A 14,609-nucleotide genomic window follows, 5' to 3' on the forward strand; every position below is an offset into this window, starting at 1 on the left:
CACCTTTTTAAATTCTGAATTATGCAACATGATGCATCCCATTGGCATGTTGCCTATGCAATGCGATACAGATTAGAAACCCTGCGGTGTAAATGTCCACTCTGTATAGTCATTGTGGCGAATTTCCTGATTTTGGTCGTTGGAGGTGGGTATTTCTGTCTTTTTACTCAAGCAGCACCATCAAGCAGCAGAAACCGAGAACTAAAATAAGGCTTCCTCTGTCGTGTCCAATCACAGCCTGGTGCCAGTCATCATGCTGCAGTGCTGCAGAGAAAATATTCAAACAGAGGTTTTGGGCTTCATTTCAAGACTATTGAAGAACAAAATCTGACTACCAAAAATACTGCCAGACTGGAAGGAAAACGAAATGGAAAAAACTGTTATGTGATTTTGATTGCAAGCCCTCTCATTTATTATACATTCGGATGGGGTTTTTTAGGCAGCCAGTGCAGAGATCCCAGCCTGGCTCTGCACCCTCCTGGGCTCTTCCTCTACCTAAACCCAATAGGATTGTAATTGCTGCATCTGTTTCCCTTCACTCTTAAACCGCAATTAGGCACTTTCACAGCATGCGGGTCAAACAGCAGAGCTACCGTCTGCACAGAAACACTGTTAGACACACTAATGACTGTAGAGAGGACAGGGCACAAGCCAGGCCTGTCCTACTGCCACTAGTGAGGGAACAGTACTCCATAGCTATTGACAGAAATAAGCTCACAATATGTCTACATTTTTACTGTCAGAATAAATCCAATATGTTGATTATCCATGGATATTAAAAACACTTGTAGATTCCATCTGGTGGTGAAGTAAAACATACACCTCCGCATTTCTCTGTTTCTAAACTTCTCTTTCATCAAGACCCCTCCCTCTTCTCTTGACTTCCTGGTCTGGTATCTTCAAAGTGCCGGACTATTCTGGAGAAAGCACCTGTGCCAATAAACACAAAAGTATAACTTCAGTGGAGGTGTATGCACATGTTAGTACATATGTGTTAACAATCGCACGCATACAAACACGCACATAAGCATAACTGGCCGGCCACAAGCACACAGTGTTTAAAACACGAGGTGTGATGAGTTCAAATGATGCAGCAAACTTTAACATAAAGGCAAAGGCAAGAGCAAGTTTATTTGTATTGCACATTTCATACATAATGACCATCCAAGGTGCTTTAAGGCTTAAAAGGACATTCAAAAGCACAGAGAAGAGGAAAAAGAAGAGGAAAAATAAAAGGGAAAAAAGAGAGAGTGCAAATCAAATCTCTGATAATCCACAACCTAAAATTCAGCGATCAGTAATTTATATCAGTTTCAGAGAAAGAACATTTATGCTCTTTAACACCAGAAGGTTTGAGGAAGACTTCCAGCTATGAATTTGGTGAGGACTGTTTAGACTTAACTGACAATGAAAAAAAAAAAGTGGAATAAGCACATAATTTATTAAAGTGTTAGTTTGGGCGCTTACCCATATAGTGGTATTTGTTACTCCATACGAGTGTAATAGATCCTCTAAATATGACCCGTCAACTCCTTCCCTGTCTTGAGAATGAGATCTTCTCCATGATCATTCTTCGTGTTTTTTTTTTTATTTATTTTTTTTTAATTTCCAAGCCATGTATTTCAAGTGCACATGACACACTGTGTGAATAATACAGCTTTGGAGTTACCAACAGTCTTTTCCTGCCCTCTTGCTTGCTAACTGGTGGAACCACATTGTTTCTGTATCACCACACAGCAGCTCCCCTCAGCACTGTATGTTTCTATACAAGTCTGGCATGTGTAGCCACTGCTTTAAAGGACTTGGACTATGCAAACCATGTGGACATAACCAATAAATTGTGTGCATTTGTCGATTGAGTTCTCACTTAATTTGTCTCGTGGCAATTTTGATTGGAGCAGGTTTAATATCCTGGCAAATTATCTAATATCAGTGTTACTTGAATATGGTTGGAACCAAAAAAGACAGAAAAAACTGTTAAATTAGCTGATCGAGACAATGTCGAAATTTTATTCTTTATTAGAGTAACTATTTCACTGTCTCTCTACTATCAGAGTAAGCTTGATTATTACTTGTTTCTGTGAGTGCCACTATATTGACACATAAATAATAGACCAACGCAGTCTCAGTCTAGACATGTTTCAATGCCTGAGTGTAGATAGTGAGAGTGCGGTCGCATTGACAGCTAAAGAGTGGGAACTATCTGGGTCTGAATTGGTAGAGAGGACCGCTGAAGCAAATCCCCATTCTCTCCATTGCCAATCTGCCCTTTCCACTGACTATCCCCACAACAAACACAATATAGCAACAAAATACTCTCTTAATGGGGCTTTGACCTACCCAGTGGGAAAGTGCTGCTGAATGCCAGGGTGAGAATGGGGGGAAGAGTATGTATGGACTGGGAGAGGACTGGGATCACTGATGCACATCGAGCTATCAGACTCAAACCCCTCAACCCTTCAACTGCTCAGCCCCATTCCTCCCCCAAAAGCTCCTCATCCGCTCCCTCCACCATCCCTGTCTAGGACATTCTTTCCCTCTCTGCCCCATTCTTTTCTTCCTCTCTCTCTCTCTCTTCTTTCTTTACTTCCCTTTACCCTCCTCTCTCTTTCATGTGGTAAAGAGAGTGGCAGATTTCAGCGAGTTCACTGATAAACAGGAGGATGCCATTCAAAGCCCTCTTCCTATGGTGTAATGTTGTGTTTTCTATACACTAATCAACCCGAACTGAAGGTATGAGACTTTGACTGAGGTCTTGCCTAACTATGCTTTGGTTTGGGTTCTGCGTCCTCATGGCCTTGAACAACATGCAGTCGAAGTTAGTCAGATGCACCCCAAGTCAGATATGTCCCATGTCTGCTACTTAACTTTTAACCACTTTTAAGCACTTAACCAAACCTCTAAATTGAAATGCCATACACCCCTGTTAAGAGACTTCAGACCTGACCTTTGACTCCTGTCTGTTAGACTGAGGGTGTGGCAGCAAGTTCATTACACAACATAGCCGAGGCATTGCTGTCATTGCTCATTCTATCAGGGGATGTGGGGCATGTGGGTTTGTTTTTGTGCCTGTTTATGTAGGTATATACACAAGTAGGTAGCATGCAGATATGAGTATACAAGCGTTACACTCTGTGTGATGGTAACAATTCACTGAGAATTGTGAGCCAACACTTGCAGCCCCTGGGTCACAAAAAGAACAAAATGCACCAAAATTAGACAAAGCACAATGCAGCTTCTGTTGTTACAGTGAAGCTAGCCCCCCTCTGTCCCCAACACACATCTGCAAAATCATTAACAGATGTCTAAAGAGCCTCCCTTCGCCAGCTATCACAAACACACGCTCTCTACCTCGCTGAATTATTCCATTTTCTCTGTCATTGTCTGGCTCCGCTCCTCGATCTGCATTTCCTCAATTCCATCCCCACCACCAAAAAACTAAAACACTCCTGCGTTGTACTGCAAATGTTCACACTTGCAAATGCATAGTGCATGACAGCATCCACAGTAAACACACACACACACATACTCACACACATACTCTTTGCTCAGGCCCTTCCTCCATTGAGACTTATTCCATTCCAACAAAACCATGATCACCAGTAAAGCCATGAAACTCTGTTAACAACTCAGCACATCCCCTCTCATGCTCTGAGTTTCTTCCTGATGCCACCTTCTCTTGTTCTTGTGGCAGACCTCCAACACTACATCATATGCCAATGGAAACATCGCTTCGTAGGCTACCTGTTCCCACTACATCCAACCATGGTCATTTTGATTTTGAAGTGAAAAAAAATACCTGTTTATCTTATTTCTACCTTGTGGCTAACTGAAAAGAAATGGAAAATAATTTATAAACAATGCTCAATAACCATTTTGTTGTCTTTCCACTGTTAGCAAAACTCTGACATGGATACAGATGGCAGAGAAAACCCTGCTTCCTTCAACACAACGGGTACACCTCTCATCAGCTCTACACTCAATAATTATCACCTCATAATTAGTGGTACAGGTTTCACAAGCCAAGCTGAGAGTGTAAAAGGTGTGCCAGTGCTTGCCAGGCAGTTAAGCTGGGAGAAGGAGGGTTTGGTGGGGAGAAGAGAAAACTGGATAGAGTCCACAGTGAGACACAAGGCTCCCAGGAATTTACAGTTGGTCTCATAAAGCCAATGAAAAGCAGAGCTTTAAAACAGCAGGCACAGCCATCTAAAGCAAAACACTGGGAGACTCAGTTAAAAGTTCTGAATGGACAGCAACAGGCGCAGAGCTCATGCATGAGAGTAGAGAGAGGAGAAAGACAGCGAAAAAGGAGAACCTCATATTATGTTATTCAGTTATTGTTAGTAATGAGCAATTACTTGGCTAACACGTGTACACGTGTACACACCTGTCTAATAATTGCACCGTAAAAAGAAATACATGCACATACTGGGTGTCTCTCATCTTAAATAGGCCGCTACTTGGCTATAGGATCAGAGCAGCCGGGTTTAATTAAATGGAGTGTGCTTTTCATAGTAAAGTGATAATATCTATTAGAGCTTACAGGATTAGGCTCAGTTACAGGGGAACTCTGGAATGTAGAAAGAGCGGTTACTATGGTCGATCAGTGAAAATCCACAAGGCATTAGTCAGGTCACAAATCCAGAGGTTACTGAACCACTGTTGCTAGTCTGGAACATAGTGACCCTCAATGTGCCAAAGCTAATGGAGTCCTGCCACAAGAGTACCTCATAACCAGGATTTGGCTTGGTTACTAGCATTGGATCAGCAGTGTGTGCATGCGTACACGCATGTGTGTGTGTGTGTGTGTGTGTGTGTGTGTGTGTGTGTGTGTGTGTGTGTGGGTGTGTGTGGGTGTGTGTGTGTATGTGTGTGTGTGTGTGTGTGTGTGTGTGTGTGTGTGTGTCATGAGTGTCATGTTGGCACTGCATTTCAGTAAGAATACAAAGCAAAGCCATAAACTCTTAAAAACCATAGCAGCTGCTGTAGGTGAACTCAAAGAGCCACATACCCATTGGTGTGTGTGTCTGTGTGTGTGTCTGTGTGTGTTTTGGGAGTCCTTGAGAGGGTATAAATGGGCAAAAGGAAAGACATGGGTTCATGTCCAAATAGCTCCCAAAGCTCCGAGAAATAAATGGATGGGGGAAATAACGTACATGGACAAGAAAATGGAATGGTTTGGAGCCAAATGATCCCGAACGAATATGTAAACAAAGCGAGGTTGGATTTCCATCAGACATCTGAGTGAACTCTGGGTTGCTGCTGGTGCTGGCCTCTCACTTCATGTTCCGATGTTATAAGTGCGGAGGCTTTCCAGAGGACAGGAGGAGATGGAGTGAAGGTGAAAGAGAGGAGAGAGGCTCATTACAGAGACAGTATAGTAGCTCTTTGCTCATTTTGCTTTTGTTTGTTTGCCATTTGGCTGGTGTTTACCATTAGCGCGTAGGGTCAACATTCAGACCCTGGCCGTTAGGCTTTCTCATAGGGCAGCACCCAACAAAGGCAGGAGTCTGCTTGTCTGCACAGAGAGGCCCCTAGCCATGCCAAACAGGGGCCCGGGGTCACCTCATCCATGCCCTCTTCCTATGTGTGACTCCGGGGGACAAGGCAGGACAAACATGGGCTGGTCAGCAAACCTAATGAGAGTATATGGATATAGGATTGTGGCTGAGTGTGTGTAAGATGACTTTGTGTGTTGGTGGAAAGATAATTAAAGACATTCAGTAACAATAACAACATACATGATGGGAACATTCTTCTTGTCTGAGGGACAAACAATGATGGATGATTTAAAGGAACAGTGTGTAGGATTTAGCGGCATCTAAAGGTTACAACGCAGAATGCAACAAAATTGTCAGCACTCCCCACCCCTCCGTTTTCCAAACACAAACCATGAGGCTATGGCGGCTATCAAAACAATAATAAATCATGGCATCACAATTTGAGATGACATTGAGATTTGCTGAGGTCCTTTTGTTTGGCATTTTCAGTTATTTAGATAGCAAAATGTTATATCATAACAACGACCTTATAACAACAGTATTTCACGCTGAGTTGCTCTTGCGCGTTATAGGTATGGTCCTCCATAGACACACCAAAACCAAAACAAATGACTGTTTTTCTTTTGGTAGCAATTCCAGAAATTCTCTAATAAAACAACACATTAGCAGCACCCATTTCCGTAAGCCACTTGCAAGAGAACAATGCATTCATCGCAAAGTGTGGTTTGGTTTGGTTTGTCCTGTCTGAGCCACTGTAGAAACATGGTGAAGCAAGAACAATTAGGACTTACACTTTAAAAAGACTAAAAAGACTTATTCTAACTTTATGAACACACTGCCACTCTACATTTCTTGTTCTTACATACTAATAAAAAGTGTGTTTTTGAATATTATATCCCATTTCTTTTGACTCAGTTTCAGTCCTGCACACTGTCCCTTTAAGACAACTGAAGTTCCTTTTTTCATCATTGTAGAGAAACCTACAGTAATCATATACATTTACCTAATTCATAACTCAATATATACTCTGACTGAGATCCAGATGCTTCCTTGCTGCCAACAGAACTCTCACTCTCACATAGTCTGCAGAGGGGTGTTATGTCCAGACATAAACTTTTGGGACCCTTTAATGTCTATAGATTACTTCTTTGATAAAGCAAAGATTGCCCATCCCACAGGGAAGTCCATACTGGTGGCAATCTAAAAAAGTCCAAGGCACTCGGACATAGGTAAAACTTTTTTTAGATTGCAAACCAACAAGGACTTGCTTTATCTTTGATGTTACTGCCCTGTCCTTTGGAGCACCTGATTGCTTTTTTACCTTTACAGTCAGTGTTAGGCCCAGAGTGGGACTCGCCTCTTTTTTATTTTTTATTCTTGGTCAGTAAATTAAATTTTTGTCATGCCCCACGCTTCTCAAGTTAAGATTTGGAATAGTGTGTTTTCGCTGAAAGGTTTTTCCTGTTTTAGAGCCTTAGATCCACAGCCATACTGTGACCATGCGTAAAGGGAGCCCTATCCACAGAGAATAGCCTACATAGCCTGAATGCCAAAACTGGCTTAGTCTAAACATTCTCACATATCAAAGCACATCAAAGGACACTTCCCTCACTCCTCAGGGCCAGGTACAGAGTTGAGCAGTCTAATCAGTAATATGTCCAACCCACTTAGTTACTGGTGGGGGTGATTATAGAAAATTAAGGATTTGGGAAGTGGATAGCGAAAAGCTCAGTTTTTGTATCCAAGTATGAAACAACAATTGGAGTGATGGTGGGGAACTCGGAGAGAATGATTTCCGTGAGATCTGAAGTGGAAAACTCCTTGCCTTGATGGGCTGTTGATGATGGCGAGTGGGTTGGTGTAATCCGGGTGGTCAAGGATCCCAGCTGTCCCAGCTCCCTCAGACATGCCAGCTGGATACATCAAGGCCCTGGGAGCCACTGGGACCACAGGGACACCAGCCAGAGAGACAGAGAATGGATTTACTGGTATAATTGGTAGAATTAGTAGCAGAAGAAGCATGGTTTTGAACATCCATAGGATTAGTGACATCTTTGATAATGAGGATTGAAGCAAAGCCAGTGATAACTGAAGACTTGGGCTCTGCTATCAAAACAGAGTGGGACAACAGAGAGCGAGAAGAATGAGAAAGGGATATGAAGTTCAATGGAAGCCATGTAGAACACAAGGAGAATTTATCCAAGAGTGACAGCTTTTATAATACTTCTGTGCTCTCAGTTTGGACTCCAACCCAAAGTCCTGCGTCAGTATCTCTGAATGCCTGTCCAAATTACCTCAATTACTGCAGAATGTCCCATCTGGCGCCTCCAAAAGGCCCCCAGAGCCCACCACTGACTGTCTGCTATTGACTGCATACATGCTTGCGTATTTGTGTGTATGTGAGGGAGTGTGTGTGTGTGTGTGTGTGTGTGTGTGTGTGTGTTTGTGAGTGCATGTGAATGTTTGTGTCTGTGTTCATGCATGTTGTTGTAAGTTTGCCAGGTTTTGCATGCCTGGGGAGTGCTGTGTGGTTGTATGGACTGTGTACAGTAGTAAACCCATGTGTATATCCACAATATAATGTTGATCTGTTAATATTATCAAAGTAGAATGTCCAGTGATGCCGAGTGGGTCCATTTAAGCCAAGAACAAGAGGAACCTGATGTCCATTGCAATGGATGCCACGTTTGGTGTTTTATTTCTTTCCTCTCTGCTTAAGTATGACATAACTATCTTCTGATCACTTATTTAGCAGAGCCTACCAAACCGATCTGATGCAAATATGACCCAACTTGAAGTGAAGCATGGTGGCAGTACATCAGAATATTCAGAGTATAGTAAGTCACTTCTATAACAGCATTAAAAAAAAAAGAACATTTATTTCTACATTTATGGGTTAAAGTTAAAATGTAAATATTGCAAATGCTTAAAAGCACAACACCTTTAGACACAGATTTTTTTTTTTTAAGTCATTGTCCACTACGAGTGACCGCAGGTCTGACTATGCGTAACCTGTTGTCCATTACAATAGTAATGGACAACAGTTACATCTTTAAAGAGATGTAATCTGACCATTTTTTTAATATTATGAAAATTATGTTTTGACATACAGAAAAAAATGCACTGGCATAATAAACTGCTGTCAGGTGGTAGTCTGTCAGACATTGAATCTTTGGAATCAGAATAAGGATGTTAACTTTTTCAAAACAAAACAAAAAAAAAGTAAAAAGTCTAATTTCTACATGCAATATGAATAAGAAAACAGATAGAAATAATTATTCCTATGGCTCATATTGCCTCAGACGAGACAGCTGGACTGGAAGATGCCAGACACCCAATCACCAATTTAGATCTTAACTCCTTTGTCATCAAAACCATCTGAAGGTAGTGAAACACATTTTTCCAGATTAGAGGACCTAGACAACATTCACGCATTGTCTGTTCCTTTTATCATATCCAAACCTTCATCCTGTCCTCTCCTCTCCACTCAACAAAACCTTGCATAATCATAATGCTATGCAGTATCCATCCAGCAGGTTCACATGGTCGCAGCCTCTAGAGACACCGCCACGGTCAAACAGGGACATGAACAGAGCCAGGACAAAACTATCAGTCCCTGAGACAATTATCTAGTTAGCTCTGTATTTATTCCCTGTGCTCTATTAGGTTCACAGGCATCCATCACAAAGCTGTGCGGATGAGATTTCAAGAGCTATTATTCACATCTGTGCACCAGATACCTACACATATGCACCCACAAAATTAGAGAGAAAGGAAGGGTGACACGTTTACATTTCCTGATGCAATAATGAGGAGAGAGAAGGAAAGTGAAAGTGATAGCATATGAAGGCTTGCATCTCAGTGTCGTCTGGGTTTCATTATGGTGACCTTCCACTGCATGCAGGGGGAAAAAATCAGCAGAAATCAGCAAAATGCAATCAACCATGAATTATCCTATCATAGAAAGATCAGAAAATCAACACTGTGGTCAACTACACCCAGACACAGTAGTCAGATGCTTCCTCACGTGAAAATTCAATTCGATTCAACTCAATTCTATTCAGTTCAGTTCAGTTCAGTTAAACTTTATTGTCATTACACTTGTACTCTGGCATACATAATGGAAAGCATATATGTGTCTATATACATGCATAGCATTCAGATGCTTTGGTGTTACCATACCAAACCATGATGCTGTTGGTCAGTATGTTCTCCACTGTGCGTCAGTAGGGAGACTTTGGAGGCTCCGTGAAAGGTCCCCAGTGAAGTGGATTCCCAAGAACTTGAAGTTGTTGACCCTTTCCACCCACAGCTGCTCCATTGATGTGGATGGGCCTGCAATCTTTCCCTTCCCTGCTTACAGACATCAATGATCAGCTGAGGTGTTATTGTGGTGGTCTTGAAGGAGGTGGAGACAGTAGACTAGGCCAGGCACATGTTGAAGATGCCGATGAAGACCTCAGCTAGCCGTTGGGCACGCGCTCTGACAGCATTGCCAGGGATTTCATCAGGTCCAGTGGCTTTGCATGCATTCATCCTCTGATTCAGCTCCCTCTGGCCATACTTTAACAGCTTTAACTGTGGGGTTGACTCATTTTAGCAGCTGTCTTTATGCAGGCAGCAGTAACAGAGAGATGTGGTCTGACTGTCCAAAGTCAGGGTGCAGGACGACTTTGCTTAACTGCCTGGCTTTATTCCCCCTCGTGGGACAGTACATGTACTGATGACAAGCTCATTTTAGTTTGGCATTATTAAATGCACAATGGAAGGATAAATGAGGACTTTTCCATCATTTTTGTCAATAATGCGTTATGTTGCTGTTGTCCTCAGTGCTTTTCATATTTGTATAAATAAAATATATAGAGTGGATGTTATCCTTTTACCTGTTTATCTTTAAGTCACATGGACACAAACAAGCTATTTAATGCATTTGTCTTTATCTTATCCAATTTGCGGCCATTTGAGAACTGCAGCCAGTGTTTGTAAACAGATCAACACTTACCATTTCTCAGTGGGAAAAGCCTTAGAGTGTGTGCGTGTGTGTGTGTGTGTATGTGTGGATCATGATTGTTTGAACACCACTGGGGCTGCACAGTTGGGGACCCTGATAGTGTGGTCCAGTATCAAGCGATCTCTTGGATGACAAAGCTTGTTTTTCCTCTTCTGACTGCCTCTAGCAGCCTCCCAGCTTTATCACTTCCAGGCAGTTAGCTGGCCACCTGGGAGCTCGGGCTGTTGTGTGCTGTTTGTGTTTGTGTGTGTTTGTATGCGTGTGCGGGTGTTGCCCTGTGCTGTGCAAAGCCTGTGACTCAATGTGTGAGGCAGAGGAGAGATGAACGCGATCTGTGACTCCATGATTGATACACAAAAGAAAATTGAGTCCTGCAAAGAGCCAACGCCATTTGACCTTTCCGTCTCCTAACCAAACACTCAGTGGAAACTCCTCAGAACAGTGGAAAGAACATACAAACACACACTCTCGAACACACACACACACACACACACACGTAGTGGATGGAGTGGAAAGTGCTAGTGTTTTCCCAGTTTGAGGGAGGTGAGTAATCAAGCCTTGGGATCAGGAGCAGTGTTACATGTCTGTATCCTCACTGATAAGCTTGTTGTGCTCTGACCTCATGGTTTGCAAACAGTTTTACTCTTTGATTTTGAGAGCTTACTTAAAAAAAAAAAAAAAAAAAAAAAAAAAAATGATATTAAGCCTATACTTTATATGCGTCTGTTTGTTTACTTGCATGTTGAGGGATGTTTTTTTAGTTCAAAGACTTTGATTAGTCTCATAAATAAACAAATCAAGGTAAGGCAGAGGCACTTGCTGAAAAGTTTGGAGTGCATAACACACAGGTTTGACATCACAATACAAGCAGATGCTCCACTTGAAAGCATGGGAAGAGAGAGCATAATGAGGTCTGGGTCTTGTTAAATCGTCAGGAACTGATAGAGACAACAAATTGGACTGAAGTACTGAAGTGAGGGGTCAGACAAGGAACAGCACCCCGTTCTTTCTGTCAGCACTGCCTCTCTTCTGAAAGTGCTAATTACTAGGAATTTTACTGCTGCTAATCTGTTTAGCTTTATAGACATTTGATGGACACACTGGCTATATTTACTATCATGAGTTTACCTTCTTGCTCATCTTTGTTAACCCCCATGGACGCACATATAAATGACATAGATGCATACATCTGAACACAAAGTCAAGTACAGTCTGAGGCACTGGTATGCGCACACACACATACACACACACACACACACACACACACACACACACACACACACACACACACACACACACGCACAAACACACACAGGCACCTTGGTATAAGTCAGCGGCTGCAGCCACTACAGTGTGTTTGTTTTTGTGCGGATGGCCAATTCAGATGGGAGGACTTTCAAAGCCGTCTCTAATCCATTTGATTAGCTGAACCCAGGAACCTGGGCTGCAGACAAAGAGCTCTTTCACACATGTAGCCGCTGCTTACAGCTACATGTGATCGCTGGAATCTGTACATCACAAAACCTCCAGCATTCCACCTCCCTCTCTCCTTTTAGTCCTGTAGTTTCTCCCTTTTTTGCCTCAACTGATAAGACCATGAAACTGAAGTGAGTCTAACTAGATATGGTGCAGCAATATGGATCATCTGTGTTTTTCCTTCCATGTGGTCTGTAGTTTTCAAGCTTGATTAGAACAGCTTTAGCATTTCTGATAAATCATTACTTACTGCATGACCAAGTCATGCATTTCCTCTGAAGAAATATGCAAGCACATGAATAAGAATCAGGGTGTGAGTTTAAGATGGAATAGGAATGATTTAGGGATAGGGAAGAAAGGATGAAATGAAAATGAAAATGAAAAATCTCCAGCTGATAGATATCAGAAGCAAGTAATTTGGCTCTTGGAAAAAGATAAATGAGTCTCTGTTGGTCTCTGTGCTTTTGTATTACCTCACATAATGGGAAATTTTAATATTTGACATTTTGCGAGATGCTGAAGAAATCCTGCCCAGTGCCAAAAATAACTCAGAGAAGTAACTTTGTCAATATTAAATAACCCGACTACAAGCAAACAAAGGCAATTTAGTTGTGTAAGTTTTTAAAGGATGCCAAAATTTGTCCATCAACAGATGTTTTATTTGTAAAATAATGGCAGAAGAAATGCATTCCACCTCATCACTTTTACGTCAACATGTCATTAGCAGCTTCCACGTGTTGCCATCCCTGATCCTGAAGTTGAAAGCACAATTGAAAGGCCATCTGTTCTGAACGGGACTCTGACATCGAATGTCTCCCATGAAAAAAATCATATGAGCTCCCAGGAGGACTGACACGGTTCAGCCAAACTCACGTGAATACCAGCATCTCGTCAAAGCCTAAACACATGATTCAATGAGGGAAGTATGCATTGTTGTAAAACGCTGATCCAAAAAACCTCAGAAGAACCTTAAAAGCTGTAGTATGAATAGCTAGGACAGAGTGCTCCCCTTTACTGCTGTTTCGCCAGCACTGGATCAAAGCTGTAACGGGTCCCCTGAGCTGTCCCCTCCATGCACTCTTAGTTCCATCACATACTTCAGCTTTTAGATTGCAAACGGGAAAACAGCGAGAAACAGCTTGTATTTTGTTTTCATGGCTTCCTGCTGAGGCCATGAAACATCCCCTCTGTCCCGTGTTACACGGACTGTAACAATGTAAACGTGAGCATCTCCGAGTGGCTGTTTACTGGACTTTCAGAAAACAGCCACAGATGCTGTTTACGGCCAAGGGTAATAGTTTGGACACCCTGCACTCCTTTTCCTGCACACACACATTTACACTATATGTGATCATACACACATATGCACTCATACGCTGTGTCTAATGGAAAATCTTGTCTGACGAACACTTCCTCATGACTGGTGCAATAAATAAAACAACAACTTGTCAAAACATTCAATGAAATGCACATTAGGCGTCTTCCCCAGGAGACCAATTTAAAGGTGTGTTCCACAGTTTAATAGACTGTTCCAGGCAAAAAGCACTTGGGACACAGGCTGACTGAAAGCCTGCCTGCATGCCTGCCTGACTGTGTGTGTGTGTGTGTGTGTGTGTGTGTGTGTGTGTGTGAGTGAGCGAGTGTGTAGGCTCTGCAGCACATGCAGGAGTTTTATGCGACACAGAGGAGAGGCAGTTTCGGGTTAGTGAGGGAGTGCCGGTGTGTGACAGGACCTTGGAAGCAGACAGCTGTTGGCTCTCAGATCCCTCCCTGCTCTGCTTGTTGGAGACATCATGGCAGTAACAGCTAATGAAATGTTTTCCCCAAGGACAATGATAGCAACCACTAAAACACAATTGCCTACTGTACTTTCTGTATAGGTAAAACCATAACAAAAACAGAGAAAAAAGTGAGTGAAAAAAAAAAATAACAGAGGAAAGCAATAGTAGTGGCTAGGGTGTGTGTGTGTGTGTGTGTTTGTGTGTGTGTGTGTGTGTGTGTGTCCGCCAACGGATTAAATGCAGTAACATTCATGACAGATTCTTCTCTCATAACACAGAGTATAATCTTTGGAATTTAGAGGTATAAAAAAATACCTGCTGCTTATCTAACTGTTTAATACCCCAAAGTGTCTACAATATTTTGCTCTTTCTTTCTTTCTTTCTTTCTTTCTTTCTTTCTTTCTTTCTTTCTTTCTTTCTTTCTTTCTTTCTTTCTCACCCTATTCTCACAGCCAGCTGTGAATCTCTCCAGCTAGGCAGCAGGACACATCTGGGATGCATTGGACCCAGGAGAGAGGAGAGAGAGGGGGCAGCTGGAACCCATCAGGCTCCAGCGGCTCAGGAGATCTGCTCTGCGGATGGGATCTGACCGGTTCTGGGCTCTAAACTCACCCAGAGTCTTGAGATAGAAAGGAGGATGAGGTAGGAGTGGGATGATATTGTATTAAGAAACTGATCCAGGCTGACTTGTATGTTTTTAGGTTTGAGTGGATTATACCAGTTTTTCATCTATGGATTTAAGTCAAAAGCATGACGGTGAAGTGGGATAGCAATATAAAATACCAGAGCCAGAGAACTGTTGTTATAGGCAGCAGGAGAGAGATGCGATGCCCTGTGTAT

General features: G+C 42.3%; 1 long non-coding RNA gene across 1 annotated transcript; it reads right to left on the reverse strand.

Annotated features, from left to right (window-relative positions):
• Window positions 1-1,469: 1,469 nt before the first annotated feature.
• LOC115361526 (uncharacterized) lies at window positions 1,470-12,585 on the reverse strand. Its single transcript, XR_003928425.1, has 3 exons — window positions 12,574-12,585; window positions 3,674-3,684; window positions 1,470-1,529 (listed from the first exon to the last, which is right to left on the reverse strand). It is a non-coding gene; the product is annotated as an uncharacterized LOC115361526 (long non-coding RNA).
• Between the last annotated feature and the right edge of the window lie 2,024 nt (window positions 12,586-14,609).

This window comes from Myripristis murdjan, chromosome 7 (assembly GCF_902150065.1).
Source record: "Myripristis murdjan chromosome 7, fMyrMur1.1, whole genome shotgun sequence".
NCBI lineage: Eukaryota > Metazoa > Chordata > Actinopteri > Holocentriformes > Holocentridae > Myripristis > Myripristis murdjan.